Source organism: Rutidosis leptorrhynchoides, chromosome 1 (assembly GCF_046630445.1).
Source record: "Rutidosis leptorrhynchoides isolate AG116_Rl617_1_P2 chromosome 1, CSIRO_AGI_Rlap_v1, whole genome shotgun sequence".
NCBI classification, from domain to species: Eukaryota; Viridiplantae; Streptophyta; class Magnoliopsida; order Asterales; family Asteraceae; genus Rutidosis; species Rutidosis leptorrhynchoides.
This window is the reverse complement of record NC_092333.1, coordinates 222,430,718-222,447,948: the sequence shown is the minus strand read 5'-3', so window position 1 is coordinate 222,447,948 and position 17,231 is coordinate 222,430,718.

The window sequence follows — 17,231 nt, the reverse complement described above, 5'->3', positions numbered from 1 at the left end:
GCAAAGACAACGGCTCCGAGTTCGAGATCATGTGTCGTATAGTTTCGTTCATGAATTTTGAGTTGTCGAGAAGCATAAGCAATGACTTTCGTTCGTTGCATCAATACACACCCAAAACCATGTTTCGAGGCATCGCAATATACAACAAAGTCATCATTGCCTTCGGGAAGTGACAAGATAGGAGAGGTGGTTAGCTTCGTTTTCAAGATTTGGAATGCGGATTCATGTTCGGTTGCCCAAATGAATTTCTTTCCCTTGTGAGTCAATGCGGTTAGAGGACGTGCAACCAAAGAGAAGTTTTCGATGAATATACGATAGTACCCGGCGAGACCCAAGAATTGACGAATGTGAGTAGGAGTAGTAGGAGTCTCCCATTTACTAATGGCTTCGATTTTCGTGGGATCGACTTTAATACCTTGATCACTTACAACATGACCAAGAAATTGAACTTCCTTTAACCAAAATTCACACTTGGAGAATTTGGCATAAAGTCGTTCTTGTCTCAAGAGTTCAAGCACAAGTCGGAGATGTTGTTCGTGCTCTTCTTCATTTTTAGAATAGATCAATATGTCATCGATGAACACAATAACGAATTTATCGAGATACGGTTTGCACACGCGGTTCATAAGATCCATGAACACCGCCGGTGCGTTAGTGAGACCAAATGGCATGACAAGGAATTCATAACTACCATAACGAGTTCGGAAAGCGGTTTTGGAGACATCTTCCCCCTTAACCCTCAATTGATGATAACCCGAGCGGAGATCGATTTTCGAATATACACAAGACCCTTGTAGTTGATCAAAGAGGTCATCGATGCGAGGAAGAGGATATCGGTTCTTAACCGTCAATTTATTTAGTTCACGATAGTCAATGCACATTCGTAGGGATCCGTCTTTCTTTTTAACAAACAAAATCAGAGCGCCCCATGGTGAATGGCTAGGTTGGATAAAACCACGATCAAGTAGTTCTTGGATTTGACTTTACAATTCTTTCATTTCGGATGGAGCAAGTCTATACGGTGCACGTGCTACGGGTGCGGCTCCCAGAATAAGATCGATTTGGAATTCAACCGGTCGATGAGGTGGAAGACCCGGCAATTCGTCGGGAAATACATCGGAAAAGTCACTAACAATTTGCACATCATCGATATGCTTCTCATCGGACTCGACTTTCTTAACGTGGGCAAGGATCGTAAAACAACCCTTACGGAGTAGTTTTCTAACTTTAAGGCACTAAACGAGGTTGAGTCTGGTGCAACTCTTATCGCCATAAACAATCAAAGGTTCACCATTCTCGATAGGAATTCGGATTGCGTTAAGATCACAAAGGATGTGAGATTTCATTTTGACTAACCAATTCATACCGATTATTACATCAAAGCTTCCTAGTTCCATGGGTATCAAGTCAATTTCAAATTCCTTACCCAAAATGTTTAACGTACACCCTCGATAATATGTGTCGGCACTTAATAGTTTCCCGTTAGCCATTTCAATGGTATAAGTGGTATCTAATGGAAGAGGTGGAGTGCTAAAAGAATGAGTCAAAGTCTTGGATACAAAGCATTTATCGGCACCCGAATCGAATAAGCAAGAGACATAAGAATTGTTGAGAAGAAACGTACCCGTGACTAGTTCAGTGTCATCCCGGGCTTCCTCGGTGTTGATGTTGAAAGCTAGGCCGCGCGTATTGGGGTTATCTTTCTTCTTTGGGCATGCATTTCTATAATGACCCGTTTGGCCACATTCGTAACAAGTGCCCGTCTTTGGTGCATTGGGCCACTTTCGAGCGACGGGAGTGGCACTTTTACAATCGTTGGCCTTATGACCAACTCCTGGGCACCGGTGGCAAATTAACTTACTACATTCTCCAAAGTGATGTTTGTTGCATTTGTTGCAAAGAGGTAGGTTCCCGGCATAACCCTTCTTGCTGTCGGAGGTGTAAGGCTTCTTAGCAAAGTTGTTGTTGTTTGATTGGGAGGGTTCCCACTTTCTTTTGTTGCCGCCCGATTTATCCTCGGCCTTAGGTGCCGGAACTACGATTTCGTCAACCGTTTCTATCAATTTACGGGCCATGTTCAAAGCTTCTTGATGATTAGTGGGTTTGGATGACATTACTCCGTGTTTGATACTCTTTGGAAGACCATCCATGTAAAGTTCAACCCTTAAAGCTTCGGGGTTCACAAGATTTGGGCACATCAAGGCTAGTTCGGAAAATCATTGATTGTAAGCCTTGAGATCATTTCCAATCGCCTTTAAAGTTCTTAGCTCTTGTTCGAGCCTTCGGGTTTCTTCACGAGGGAAATATTCGACAATCATCTTTTCCCTCAAGTCGGCCCAAGAGAGGGCGTGAGCTTCATCGGTACCCACCGATTGTACATAAGTATTCCACCATGTAAGAGCGACACCGGCGAAGGTGTGAGTGGAGTATTTGACCTTGTCTTGGTCCCGACAACCGCTTATGCTAAAGACGGCTTCCATTTGCTCAAACCATCGGGTGAGCACGACCGGTCCCCCGGTTCCATCAAAAGTGTGAGTTTTGCACCCCATGAAAGCTTTATAGGAGCATCCCTCGTTTGAGTTTCCGGCTCCATTGTTGTTGTTGTTGTTGTTGTTGTTGTTGTTGTTGTTGTTGTTGTTGTTGTTGTTGTTGTTGTGGTTGTTATTATTATTGTTGTTGGATGAGTGATCGGCCATGGCCGCATCTACGGCGGTGGCTATCATCCGTTCGAGAGCTTGTTCGGGAGTTTCATTGCGGCGTACACGACGAGGAGCCATTGTTCCTTCAAGACACAAGAATATCATTGATTAGTATTCTCAATAATACTAACCGTGATATAAAATAAAGAAAAGATAAAATTTTCTTAACCCGCCTTAAATTCTTTATGTCATAATGTCAGAACGTCCATGTAAACCACCGTAATATAATCCCGGAAATTATATTACCCTGATTCACATGTGCATTTAACACTACTTCATAAAGTCAAGGTGGCGTGTCAATCAAATTTAACAACGTGATATCAAGATCGAATAAGAGTTAGATATGATAGGAGAGTTCGAGTATAATGCACAAATAGTCAAGTAGTTCCTACTTCGGTCTATATACCGGTTGTAGTCTAGATTCACTAATGTACCCTATGAATCGGGGTCGACACCAATGAACTCTAAATCCCTACAACCAACGCTATGATACCATCTGTAGCGACCCGACCAAATCATGTTTGACGGCGCTGTCTACTTAGGTCTCGTTACGTGGTCATAAGTCTTTAAAACAACGTTTGACCTAAAGATATGTCGCATTCATTTCAAATGTAAAGATTGTTCAAAGTTTACAAGAATAGTTCCACCACAAGTTACGATACAAAGTTTTAAGTACAAATGAAACTTATGCGACACAATTTAAAAGTAGCCAAAAGACGCTCCATGTATGCATATATACTCGACATCCAATGCAAGTATCAAAATAATGAGCGGAAGCATGTATCATGTATCGTTCAAGGACCTGAGAAAAACATAGAAATCTGTCAACGAAAACGTTGGTGAAATCATAGGTTTAAGTAAGTAAGTACAAGTGAACCACAAGATTTGCAACCATGAGATAATGGTAATACATTCCAAAAGTTTGTTTCACGAGCACCCAATTATCAATGCTTAACATTCCTTCCATAGAACCCCATCACAATAGTGTTAGAACATACACTGTTTCTCGAAAATACATTTCATTCGTAAACGGTAGCAAACCGTTTGAATGAGGGTTTGTCAAACCCATATGGCCATATAACATAAGTTCTCGCTTACACCCGGCAAGTGTAACTAATGATAATCGAATTGAGGATTTTTGTTCAAACTCGTATGTAGAATGTTTGTTTTCCTGTACTTGTGTTCACTTAGTAAAAAGAAACGTTTATGTTTTTCTCATCCCAAATGTAAGTGCAAAAGAGTAAAAGTGGGACTATGATCTCACCTTGAGTGCACGTACGAAAAGTACTTCACAAAATAACGTGTGCGAAGGATAGTGCTAGTCTTGACCTAAACAAATAGGTCGTATCAATAACGGTAAACACGATATGTCAAAGATGTTCAATTAGTCCTATGGCTCGTTACGACTCGATTATGTAGCATGTGAAATCAAATTGTCAAGTTTCATGCAAGATACAAGTATATAAACAAGTTAGGAAGGTTGCATAATCATTTGGTTAAGTTTGACAAAAAGTCAAACTTTGGTAGGTCAAAGTCAACGAAAAAGTCAACACGTTCGGGTCGGGTCCCGAACTATTTTTCTGAGGTTTTTAATCATGTATGAGCATGTTAGAACAAGTTACATGTGAATCGGAGGTGCGTAGCATAGCAAACATTATTCGAAAATTGACAAAGTTGGACAGACCACTTTGGCGTGCCGCGCGGGTATATGGCGCGCCGCGCCATTACCTGTGCAGAGAATTCTGGCAGTTTTTAAGTTTTATGCACGAACCTAACTTCAAACAATCACCATTTATGATTCGCAAACAATCAAGACAAGTATCTTATACCGTTGGGAAGGCAATTTGACGAGGAAAACAACTAAACACATTTTATCAATCAATCTACCTATTACAACAACCAAAACCGCATCTAATGCTTAACATTAACCGCATACAAGTTCATAAATGCAATTCAATGATTCGGGCAACCAATTTACATGAATGATATGCCGTTTCGAAGGTAATCAAGCATACAATCCAACTAAACACTTACCAATAATAATCCATGGCATTCAATGCATCAAAAGTCCATTTCAAGTTCATCAAACCCTAACCCAAATTCACCAAAATCAATAATCAAGTTCATGAAGTTTTCTAAGGCAACCTACACATCAAATTGAAGCTAGTGATGCTAGTAACACAATTAAAACATCAACTTTTAACATCTAACAACATATGATCATCCTAAATTCAAGAACAACACACCAAAATTCAAGTTCATGCTAGTTACACTAAAACAACGAGATCGAGCATATAAATCATATATTCATGTTAGACTTGAGCCATAGACACTAATTAACACTTTTATAAGTTAAAAACATCAAGAACACAAAATCTAGTGATTTTAGAAAGTTACCCAAATGTAATGAAATCGGTATGGAATCGAAGAGGAAGATGCAAGGATCACGAATTTGCAATTTGTTTTGTTGCTAGCTTCCTAATCCGAATTTAGATGATGAATTCTTGTTGGTGTTCTTGAGAGAAAAAAAGGGAGTAGAAGAAAGATGGAGATGTTGAAATGAGAGGAGGAGGTTGAAGGTTTGACTAGTTGACCTAGTCACATCTTTGGCCTCTTGGCAAGTTTAGTCCCTCTAATTTGGATCGGGTGCGTGAATTACATAAACGAGATAATTTAAAACGCGTATTAACGGGAGATGTTATAAACATATAACGGAGTTTAAATTAATATAACGGAAAAGTAAATGGAAAAAGGCGGGATGTTACATGGTCTATAGAGATGCAACCACCGTATCCTACATATAACCCAGCCGAAGCATTCTATAGCACCTATGGTTATGCTTGGAACCCCTATTGGTATCAGTATCATCCCTAGTCTACTTAGTTTTATTTATTTTGTAATTTGTAATGTTAATACGTTTAATACTTATGTTAATATTGTAATAGTTTTTATAATTTTCTAACTTTTATTCTTAGATTTTAATAATTTTTGAATGTGGGGTAATATACCAAACTTCAAAAATATGTATATATGTTTGCAGTTTATCTTATGTACACAACAGGGTAAAACAACGCATTTTCAAAGACTGGCATTAAGTTCAGCAAAAGCAACTAATTTTGATGACAAGATGCAAAATATATGTGAAATAACAACAAGACGGAATGAACAAATGATGTACACCATTTATCATTCAGCAAACAAACGCCAATATATTTGGAAACTTTGGTAAAATTTAATCATTTTCACACAAATCACCCTCAATAATTTAAATTGTTACTAATTTCTTGCAAATGAGGGCATTGCAAGATCTTAAGTGTGGGAATGGGTTAAATTCTTTCGGATTTTAAAATTTTTATTTTAAACACTTGGTTACCATTAAAAATACTAGTAAAGCAGTAGTTGTATTAGAATCTAGTGCTCTCTGATAATAAAGAACAGCCCTAGTCTTATATACTGACTACCCAATTCTAGTAAAATTTTTCAAAATTTTCAATTAAATGAACTCAAAATCATGTTTATACATATTTATGAACGATAAAACTAGGTTTTGACACCGAAATTATTGTAACCTCGGAAAGGACATAAATTGAGAAACAAACCAAAATGTTAAAATTCATTTAAAATGGAATAGAGGACAATAAAAAGGAAAATAAAAGCCAAGTGTGGGAAAAATTACCAAGTTATCTTAAACATATGTCACATATTTCTGTACAAATAACTGAAAATACTTTTGCTTTGGACTAAACTAAAAAGTTTTACCTGATTTACTGTAAGAAAGATGGATCTACACGACGAATCAATTCCATCATTAAAAGAAGTAAAGTCTTCCGAAAAAGACACGCGCTTCTTGATTTAGGTCAAGAAGTTGTCGTCCAGACCAGCTGTAGGTTGACGAAAAATCTAGAAAAGTCATCACTAAAATCAGCAGGAAATCCACGGACCTCATCATCAAACAGGGTCACCAAGTGGTCAGATTTATCCTAACCATGAGAAGGATTTATCTCGTACAATGGGGGGCACCGTGCAAATTAGCTTGATAAGACTAATGAATCAGATCCCCAGAAAGGATAATCTCCTTAAAGATCAAAAATCAGCTTTTAAGCCTGATATTACTCAATCCTTGAGATTGACCTTAAAGATTGAGAATTACAAACTCATGGAATTCAATGATATCTAAACTCGAGCTTGAACGAGAAAATATTTTGATCAAAAATAAAACCGATTTGTTTTCTGAAAACCCATTTTCAATGCGTTCATTACCTTTGAACGTAAAATCCTAGGAATTCACCTGGAATTCATTAGGTCACCTGAACCAAATCGGGTGTCAACCGTAAGAACGGTGGTTGCATAGCATGGTCGGAGACAGGACCTTGTGCCAGACCGAAAAATCATAGGATGATCTTTACTATTGCTCCTACAAAGGATAGTAATAGCATCCGACACGTTTATAGACCATAATCAAAAGCAAGTCACGGGACATTGCCTTAATAGTTTCTTGTTCAACGCTTTCCTTTACAACCGGACGGTAGTTTACCGAAAGGTAATATACGGGACAAGTAAACTGGACGTGTTGCTTTCCAAATACAAGGTTAGCAAGTGGGTGACACAAAACCATAAGTTTTGAGCTAAAATTTTCAAATCTGAAACCCACCAAACCCACAAAAATAATTTGCAAACACCGGTAAAGGGTTATTCCGGAAAACTTATCTAGGGTAAAAACTAGATTTAATTTTCAAAAGATCAAATGTTTTCATAAAGATCCAATTTCCTTAATGGATCTAAATTTTTATAGTCATGTGGGACTGTAAACCATATCGTTACTACCATTGTTTATACCGCCGTATAGAAATCACTGATGTACAAAGTGTGAAGAATAAAGAAATGATTCTAGTATTTCAAGACGATATTGCTTGAGGACAAGCAACGCTTAAGTGTGGGAATATTTGATAATGCTAAAAACGAACATATATTTCATAGTATTATTCCTCAAGAAAGACAAGCTTTTAGTTGCAATTGTTCTATTTACAAGTGATATTCGTTTAAATAATAAAAGGTGAAGACAAAAGACAGATTCGACGAATTGAAGACGCAAACGACCAAAAAGCTCAAAAGCACAAAAGACAATCAAAGAGGTTCCAATTATTGATAAGAAACGTCTCGAAATTACAAGAGTACAAGATTCAAAACGCAAAGTACAAGATATTAAATTGTACGCAAGGACATTCAAAAATCCGGAACCGGGACATGAGTCAACTCTCAACGGTCGACGCAACGGACTAAAAATTACAAGTCAACTATGCACATAAATATAATATAATATTTAAATAATTCTTATAATTATTTATATATTATATAATATATTATAAACCGTCGGCAAGAAAGGCTCCAAACTTGGTTGAGCTGTAAAAGCAAACTCCGCGACTCGCGGAGTTTGAAGGCAAAAAGGGCCGCGAGTCGCGGAGACCCAAATTCTGAAACTCCCTATAAAAGCAAACGAATTCTGATCGCAAAAATAACATATATCCATCTCTCTATCTATATACGTAAATATATATATATTTTTTATATTTTAATTTTAATTTTAATTTTAATTCTAAATATAAGGGTATGTTAGCGAATGTTGTAAGGGTGTAAGTTGAAATTCTGTCCGTGTAACGCTACGCTATTTTTAATCATTGTAAGTTATGTTCAACCTTTTTAATTTAATGTCTCGTAGCTAAGTTATTATTATGCTTATTTAATCCGAAGTAATCATGATGTTGGGCTAATTACTAAAATTGGGTAATTGGGCTTTGTACCATAATTGGGGTTTGGACAAAGGAACGACACTTGTGGAAATTAGACTATGGGCTATTAATGGGCTTTATATTTGTTTAACTAAATGATAGTTTGTTAATGTTAATATAAAGATTTACAATTGGGCGTCCCTATAAATTACCATATACACTCAATCGGACACGATGGGCGGGGTATTTATATGTACGAATAATCGTTCATTTAACCGGACACGGGAATGGATTATTAGCCACTAGAATAATTAAAACAGGGGTGAAATTATGTACAAGGACACTTGGTATAATTGATAACAAAATATTAAAACCTTGGGTTACACTCAGTCGACATCCTGGTGTAATTATTAAACAAAGTATTAAAATCTTGTTACAGTTTAAGTCCCCAATTAGTTGGAATATTTAACTTCGGGTAGAAGGATAATTTGACGAGGACACTCGCACTTTATATTTATGACTGATGGACTGTTATGGACAAAAACCAGACGGACATATTAAATAATCCAGGACAAAGGACAATTAACCCACGGGCATAAAACTAAAATCAACACGTCAAACATCATGATTACGGAAGTTTAAATAAGCATAATTCTTTTATTTCATATTTAATTTCCTTTATTTTATATTTAATTGCACTTCTAATTATCGCATTTTTATTGTTATTGTATTTAATTGCACTTTTAATTATCGTACTTTTTAATTATCGCAAGTTTATTTTATCGCATTTTTATTAATCGCAATTTCATTATCGTTATTTACTTTAAGCTTTAAATTAAGTCTTGTATTTATTTATTATTTTACATTTGGTTTTAACTGCGACTAAAGTTTTAAAATCGACAAACCGGTCATTAAACGGTAAAAACCCCCCTTTATAATAATAATATTACTTATATATATATTTGTATTTTTATAAAAGTAAACTAATATAGCGTTAAGCTTTGTTTAAAGATTTTCCCTGTGGAACGAACCGGACTTACTAAAAACTACACTACTGTACGATTAGGTACACTGCCTATAAGTGTTGTAGCAAGGTTTAAGTATATCCATTCTCTAAATAAATAAATATCTTGTGTAAAATTGTATCGTATTTAATAGTATTTTCTGCTAAAATTAATAGCTATTTTATATACACCTCGCGAAACATCAATGTCTCAGACTCGATCACAACTCAAAGTATATATATTATTGTTGAATCAACCTCAACCCTGTATAGCTAACTCAAGCATTACTGCATATAGAGTGTCTATGGTTATTCCAAATAATATATATATAGATGCGTCGATATGATATGTCAAAACCTTGTATACGTGTCCCGATATTTAAAGTGCGTAAAATAAATAACAGAAATTAAATGACGATAAATAAAGTGCGTAAAGTAAATAACAGAAATTAAATGACGATAAATAAAATTGCAATAATTAAATTGCGATAAATAAACTGCGATAAATAAAATGTAATCAGTTAGCTAGGAACAGTTAGCTGGAAACAGTTAGCGTGGATTCTTAACAAAAATTTTCATAGTTAATTTGTTTGTTTCTAATAATTTTTATTTTTGTCCAATATATTCTTCATTATGCCACTTGTTGGATTCTGATAAGTCAAAATCCAAATATGAATTTGAATGAAAATGGTTGTTCTGCGGTAAACGGATACGTATATCTGTGGATGTAAGTAGGATAGTAAATAACTGTTGAATCAGATTCGAAGAATGTACAGTTTAACTTATTAATGTGAAATCTAAATATTTCTCGGGTATTACCTACCCGTTAAAATATTTTCACCATTAACAGTTTGTACAAAAGAATTTTTAATTACAATCTTTATGAAAACATATATACATATATATTTTCTTCAGATGTAATCATGGATTTAATGAGTTAATATAATATTAATCTCATTTGATTTACCGTTAAAACTAGAATACATAATCTCTAAAACATTAGAGATTACATAATCGCCATGAAGAACGAAGATAATTGATGTAGAACGATACGTAGAACGATGATTATACTCGAGGTACAGAATGAGATGTTGAGGAATGGATTGTTGATGGTATGGGTGCTGTTACTGATGGTACTGTTGGTGCCGGTGATGTTGCCGAAGCTGGTAAGTTTTGCACCATATTCTTCAAATTGATTATTCAAGCGCGAAGCTCGTTGACTTTTTCCATTATTTCGGGATGATTGTTGGTCGGAACGTGCGGATGAATAAGGTTTAGAATTGTGGATAGAATATAATCGTGTCGAGCTACTCTGAAAATGAGGCTGAAAATGGTGTTTTGAATAGGTTCGCCGGTAAGTGCTTCAGGTTCATCGCCAAGAGGACAATATGGTGGATGGAAGGGATCACCTTCTTCTTGTCTCCAATATTAAGTAGGCTACGAACCCATCTTCAATTCATCCAGAATAGATGATGGTTAATCGGCTGGTTCATTCTGGTCACACTGTTTTCGGAGCTCGAGTGAATTCTATATCGGAATCAGAGGGACATGAACTAATGGCGAATTCCATTTCGTTCGATTGAATAAAGGATTTTTTTCCGATATGAAATGATTTTCGAATATTGGATGTTATTCTAATTACATAGAATATCTATATATATATATATATATATATATATATATATATATATATATATATATATATATATATATATATATATATATATATATATATATATATAGTGGACCAATCCATGGATAAGCACTAAATGGGGCACAAACGGGATAAGTAAAATTTCAAATTTTTTATTATAAAAAAACGAACCTTTAATATGCAAATAGAAGAAAACGAAAAAATTTTAAAAAGTTTTTTAACAAAATCGTTCGAAAATCGATGATGAATGGTAAAATTAACCATTCATCTAGTTAATTTATCATTCATTTTGTTCGCGATGAATGGTAAAATTAATCAATGCTAAAAAAAAGCAGATGAATGGTTAATTTAACCATTCATCTGTTTATGATGAATGATAAAAAAACAGATGAATGATTAATTTAACCATTCATCTGGTTTTTTATAGCATTGATTAATTTTATCATTCATCGCGAACAAAATGAATGATAAATTAACCAGATGAATGGTTAATTTTACCATTCTTCATCAATTTTTGAAAGATTTTGAACTTTTTTTTTATGAAAAAAATTGATTAGAGGTGCATTTTAATGCAGATTTATGAATGTAAAAAAAATTCAAAAAAAAAAAATGTATTTTGCTTATCCCGTTTGTACTCCTTTTAAGCTTATCCATGGATCGTGCCCCTATATATATATATATATATATATATATATATATATATATATATATATATATATATATATATATATATATATATATATAGAACAAAGGATTTCGTAGATTACGGAGGGATTTACAGAATATGTCAGGCAAAGTTTACAGTAACAGATACGCTAAGATATGAATTAGTAGATACGCTAAGATATGAATTTTTTCTATACACTAATCATGCAGTTAATGCAGTAAGATGTGTCTAGACTAAGAATAATGAGCAGGTAATTTCTTAAGGATGATAAGCAGGTACTTTTCGACACGAAAATGATAAGCAAAACTTTTGACATGCAGACACGGTCGAAGTCCAGACTCACTAATGCATCCTAACAACTATCAGTTAGACACACTAATGCAAGACCTGGTTCGCTAAGACCACCGCTCTGATACCACCTACAATGACCCGTCCTAATCCATCTTAGACGAAGTCCATATCGATTATAAACGATTCACAATAGTTGATTTCATTGCGAGGTACTTGACCTCTATATGATACATTTTACAAACATTGCATTCGTTTTTAAAAAGACAAACTTTCATTACATCGAAAGCTGACGGCATGCATACCATTTCATAATATATCCAAACTATAAATGACTTGATAATAATCTTAATGAACTTAACGACTCGAATGCAACGTCTTTTGAAATATGTCATGAATGACTTCAAGTAATATCCTTAAAATGAGCAAATGCACAGCGAAAGATTTCTTTCATACCTGAGAATAAACATGCTTTAAAGTGTCAACCAAAAGGTTGGTGAGTTCATTAGTTTATCATAAACATTCATTTCCATCATTTTAATAGACCACAAGATTTTCATTTTTTTCATAAACATCCATCTCATATCAGGCATTTCGCAAACTGCATAGACATAAAAATCATTCATATGGATTGAACACCTGGTAACCGACCTTAACAAGATGCATATAGAATATCCCCCAGTATACAGCGCACAGCTAATATACTAAATAATACCTCGAAGTACTAAAGCATCCATACCCTGGATGGGGCTCGTTGGGCCCGATAGATCTACCTTTAGGATTCGCGTCAATTAGGGGCCATTTTCCTAATTCTTAGGTTACCAGACTTGAAGGGGCGATATTCGGTTTAATAATCCAACCATATAATGTAGTTTTGATTACTTGTGTCTATTTCGTCAAACATTTATAAAAGCAGCGCATGTATTCTCAGTCCCAAAAAATATATATTGCAAAAGCATTTAAAAAGGGAGCAAATGAAACTCACACTATTGTATTTTGTAGTAAAATACATATGACGAAACTGAACAATGCAGAGTTGGCCTTGGATTCACGGACCTATATCAATTATATATATTAAAACATATAATATAAATTAACTAAGTTTATATATACTTTGTTATGTATCAAGATTAATATTTCTATATATAATTTTATTAATACTTATAACATGTTATAATACTTATTTGCTATGTAATTAATGTTATTATAATAATATATTAGTTAATATATTAAAACATAGTAGTTCGTAATATTAGTTATAATACTACTAATAATAAATAAGAATAATAATACTACCTTTGAAGAAAAAGCATCAAAAACAAGTAAACTGCTCTAGCCCGGGCTCAAACCCGAGACCTCTCGTTCACATCAAACACCTCTAACCACTCGACTGTTTTTCTATTTTTCTGAAATTTTATGGATCTTAATTCCTTTTATCCCTTATTTTCGTATCCTTCTTCCTCATAAGGCATTTTAGCCATTTCCCTACTCTTCACCCTAGTTATCATTTTCCAAACACAATCACTTTCTTTATATTATTATAGTTTCTTAACATCGCCACCTTCCGGTAACCGTATTATCATCACCGTCCATGTACATCATCATCCTTATTGATATCATTTTCATTTTCATCATACATTCACCATTCAAAATACTAATCAGTTATCAACAATTTGGTTTCGGCCCAAAAACACAAATTGTAACGGCCAAGAAGAAAATTTCATAGATTATCTTAATGAATTTGTGGTTGTTTGATAAATGAAGAATCCCATTGTCGTCCCATGCTGTCCCCTCCCCTTCTACTATTCTTTTTTTTTTAATCGAAAGTGGAGTCATTTCACCATTATTTTAATAACACCTTTATCTTTTGAAATCAAATGTGAAAAGATTAGTAGACTTGCAAATAGAAAACAGGAAGTGGCAGCGAGAATCCATGGTCATCTTTATGATCTTGATACATCATCTTTTGGCATCATGTAACCACTTTAATAAGTCAAGTGGTTTAGAAATTTGCCTGTCAAAAAAATGTATACGTCGATTCAAGTGTCCCATGTACTCCACGGCTCAAATAAAAAAAAACGGAACATGGTGGTCCACAAAGATATTTGTATCGATTGATTTATTAAAGAGGATATGAATGGAAATTTTAGAATCCAAGGTATTCTCCACTTGCCTACCCTTCCACCACCTTTTGAAGTGTTTAAATTGTATCAAACAAACAAACCATTTCCATTACTTCTTTTGGTCTCTTGTGTTCGAACAATCAGAAACAAGTGCAGTAATAAAACTGCTGTATGAGCAGCTGTCGCGGTGACAGAATTAATAAAAGAAAAACAGAAATAAGTTGGAAGGTGGTTGTGAGTGATGATCATGAGGCAGAAAAGAGATGATGCGATGGTGGCCGTATGGTGGGTCTAGTTGTTGTTGTGATGGCTGTTTACAGGTAATAGTAATTCGTGACAGTAGTAGAAGGTAATAATAATGATCTAGGAGAAAAATTAATAAAGATGATAATGGTGGTGTTTGGTTTCGAGGCTAAACAGGCGAAAGTAGCAGTGTTAGCTGCATGGTGGATGCAAAATAGAAAGAATCCAACGGCTGTAACGGTGGTGGTTCAACGGTTGAAGACGAAAAGGAAAAGAAAGAATAAAAAAAATGCAAGTAATGATGTGTTGCTCGAGGGTTGCAGGTTTCAAGAGGAAAACGAAGGTGGTGGCTCGTTGCTCATGGTGAGTCGATTGTGGTGTTGATCTAACGGTTCTCGAATACAAGATAAGAGAGAAAGATAAAAAGTGGTGGGTTTCAACAATAATGAAAATAGAAGGGTGAATGGAATCCCTTAACAACTTGTATTAATCACATTATATAATGAATGTGGTGTCGACAGAATTATTCGAGCCAGGAAGTAACAAACAACAATTTATAAAGTAGAAAGGGAAGTGCAACGGATTCGTACTATTGCTATTGATTTTTACCAACTTGATTTAATGGGGTTTGTATTGTTGTGATAATAAGATCATCATGTAACAAGAATCAGATACGAAGGACAGAATTTTCAATGAGAAGAAATGAATCAGATAGCTATGTTCAATAGATTTTGGTTGTATCTGCATATTCGATTGTAATATGTAATAATTAGGAGACAGAAACAAAACTTAGCTACATATTGATAGTTACATGAAACTGATTCCGTTCATTTTTCTGATTTTTATAAATTATATAATTAATATTAATAATTACTAAATATATTAGTAATAATAATAATACTAAATAATAATAATAATAATAATAATAATAATAATAATAATAATAATAATAATAATAATACTAATAATAATAATATTATTATTATTATTATTATTATTATTATTGTTGATAAGATAATAATAATAAATAAATAAAAGAAATGACAATAATAATAATAGTAATATAATATTCATAATATTATTAATAATTATAAAATACTAATAACAATAATTATAGAAATATAATAATAATATTACTGATCAAAATAATAAGATCAACATTTTATTACTACTTAATAATGATAATCAATAATATTTGTAATAATAATAATTCAACAAATCAAAATGTATTAAATTTCATATTATAATTTTAATATTATTAATAATATTGATATTAATATTAGTATTAATATTTATTGATATAATAATAATATTATAATAACTATATCTTAACTTGGAGTTTCCTTTAATATGTTAATATTACCATTTATTATTTATATATAATATATATAATTGAATATTTATACATCGCAATATATATATATATATATAATAAAAATAATCATATATAGAAATAATATATATATCAACTTAATTATTCTATATCTTAATTTACATTTTTAATTCTAATGAGTTAATTGTATTTTATTAAATTTATAATTATATATATATATATATATATATATATATATATATATATATATATATATATATATATATATATATATATATATATATATACACACGCATATTTATTTACAACACTTGTTCGTGAATCGTCGAAAATGGTCGAATGGTAATTGCATATATGAAAACAGTTCAAAATTTTAGATTTCAATTAACTAGACCTTGCTTACCGTGTCGAAATCATATAAGAATAAAGTTTAAATTTGGTCAAAAATTTTCGGGTCGTCACATTGAGATCGACTTGTGTACGTTTGCAGACAGGAAGAATCACTCATGAAAATTAAAAGAAATTTGGATAATGACATTAAACAGATTTGTACAATTTAATTGATCTTCAAGGATTTGTATCTGTATGTATCGTTTTATATATATAATTAATATTAATTCATAGATATAAATATTATAATATTAATACTTTTAATATTAATAATAATAAATAATAATAAGAATGATAATATTAATAAATTGATTATAATAAAAAATTTAATAATTTTGGTAATAATAATCTCAATATTAATAATAGTAATAATGATTATTAATGATAATGGTAATAATTATAATTATAATAAATTACATGTATAGTTATTTATATATACATTTCTATTTACGATTAAAGGTTCGTGAATCGTCGGGAACAGTTAAAGGTTAAATGAGTCCATGTAATTTGTTCAAAAATTTTGAGACTCAACATTACACACTTTGCTTATTGTGTCAAAAATAATAAATCGTATCGAGAGTTTGGTTTAAAATTAGTCGAAATTTTTCGGGTCGTCACAATTTTGGTCCTACACCCTTCAAATTTTTTGACGTCTGGCTTGAATCGAAGGAGATAGAAAAGATCATTGTGGAAGCCTGGAATAAGCCTGTTAATAGCAGAAGAGCCGATTGTTCTTTCCGAGACAAATTAAAAAATATTAAGGCGGCCCACAGATTGTGGAGTAATCATACATATGGTGCTTTAGATGAAGAAATAGAATCATATAAAAAAGAAACAGCTGTTCTAGAATCAAAAGCAGAAGTTGCGGTTCTTTCGGATGCAGAGCGCGATAGATAGTTGAATGCGAGAGTTTTCTGGCTAAAAAAGGAAAAAGAAAAGTCAGATATGTTAAAACAAAGGCCAGGATGAAATGGGCAGCAGGGGGCGATGACAACACGGCTTTTTTCCATGCTGCTATCCGGCGAAAAAACACCAAGACGAATATTAGAGGGCTGAACATTAATGGAATTTGGGATGAAAATCCGGTTGCAATTAAAAACGAGAT